This window comes from Trachymyrmex cornetzi, unplaced genomic scaffold, assembly GCF_001594075.2.
Source record: "Trachymyrmex cornetzi isolate Tcor2-1 unplaced genomic scaffold, Tcor1.1 scaffold454, whole genome shotgun sequence".
Taxonomy (NCBI): domain Eukaryota; kingdom Metazoa; phylum Arthropoda; class Insecta; order Hymenoptera; family Formicidae; genus Trachymyrmex; species Trachymyrmex cornetzi.
The window spans coordinates 1,270,855-1,272,945 of NW_017299334.1; positions in this window are offsets into that span (position 1 = coordinate 1,270,855).

Genomic DNA, 2,091 nt, shown 5'->3' on the forward strand with positions numbered 1-2,091 from the left:
GTCAAGGTCATAGTTCAATCAGCCCCTTCATATCCAACAATTTTTGTTTTAAACATTTTTTTATTTAATCGCGATGTTTCGAGTTATTTGGCTGCCTAAGTTAAAATGGGTCACCCTGTATATATATATAAAATTATATGAATTAAATAAATTAAAATTACATGAATTAAATAAATTAAAATTACAAATTAAAAATGAACTGTCATTTTTTGCGCCTACAAATTATAATTTCTGAAATGGCAAATTACCATTTAAAATATTAAATTTGTAGTCGCAAAAAAGAACAGTTCATTTTTAATTTATAAAATTTTGAAAGTTGCCTCGCTGTACAAAGCTGTCCTTCTCCCCTACACATGTATTTTGAAACACGTTTCTGTTTGGAACCCCTAATTTTTTAACAATAATAATTACTATTTAGATAATATGAAAATGCCAACGTTTTATGGAATTCGTAAATCAAGTTGAGCTATTTGGACCCAGAGATCTTGATAACGCTATCAAACAATTACAAGATAAAAATGTTTCTATAAGAAAAGCTGCTTTGGATAACAATATTCCCGAAAAGACTCTGAGGACTCGACTGAAACAAAAAAATTTGTTAAAGGAGCGTTAGCGAAGAAATATCATCTTGAGGATGAAGCTGAGAAACAATTAGTACAACACATTGTTAAACTTTAATCAGTAGGATTTGCACCTTCTCGAAAAAATTTAAAAAGAATAGCTTATAATTTATCGGAAAAAATTAAACTAAAACATACGTTTAATACTGAGAAAAAAATTGCCGGATCTGATTGGTACAAATCATTTATGAAAAGGAATTCTACATTAAGCGTTAGAAAAGCTAGAGGAACTTCAAATGCACGTGCAAGTGCAATGAATAAAAAAGAAATTAAGAATTATTTTCATTTATTGGAACAATTTCTTAATGATAAAAATGTGATAAAACCAAGTAAACCAAGTAAGATTTATAACATGGATGAGACAGTAAAAATGTTCAAGTACGTCAATGTACAGAAAGAGAAGAAACTATTACAGTTACAGCATGTTGCAACGCGGAAGGTTCATTTTTATCATCGTACTGTATATTTAAAGATGTTAAAAAGCAGCAGATATGGGAAGAAAACATGCATGCAATTTGGCATGCCTAAAATTTCAGCTGAGTGGAGTTTTTTAATATTTGTTTGGTATCTTGCAAATATTGAATCATTACGAACCTTGGGAGATAGATTTGATGTATCTATTTCCTCGATTTTTCATATAGAGCTTCGTGTTGTAGAATGGCTATTATCAAGACTGGATGAAGAAATAAAATGGCCAGAAGGAAATAACGCCATTCTTATGACCTCTCAAAAATTCGAAGCAATACGAGGAATAAAAAAATGTATCGGAGCAATAGACGGTACGCATATCGCAATTCGACAGCATCTTGATCATTCTAGAGACTAATGCAATCGAAAAAGGTTTTTCTCTATCGTATTACAAGGTGTTGTGGATGCAGATATGAAGTTCACGAACATTTATTGTGGAGAACCGGGTTCATTGCACGATGCACGTTTTGAGAAGGTCATTATTGTATGATACTGCTCAAAATGACAGGAAGAAACGCTTGTGCCGCCGCCTGTCTCTACGCGGAACAGTTTCCTGGACGCGCACATCCTAATGTAGACGTCATTTTGAGATGCATCCATCGTTTACGAGAGACAAGATCTGTTGCGACAAAATCGCGGTGCTGGCAGAGTTCGCGCAAATGTGGAGGAGAGAATCCTGGAAGTATTTGAGGAGAACCCCAGGAACAGTATACGCCGTGTGGCTCATACGCTCGGTATTTCTCCATACGCGGTACATCGTACTTTACGCGAAAACGGATTGCACCCGTATCACTTTCAGCGGGTGCAGCAACTTCTTGCGCGAGATGAAGAGCCGCGCATCTGTTTTTGTGAAGGTATTTTTATTATTTTTATAAAATATTTTCGCTGTTTTTTTCTTAAGAAATATTAACGACGGAATGTAACGTAGGATTGCTCGCGCAATGTCGGCGGAATGTCCTTTTCCCCGACCGCATCCTGTGGACGGACGAAGCAACCTTCACAC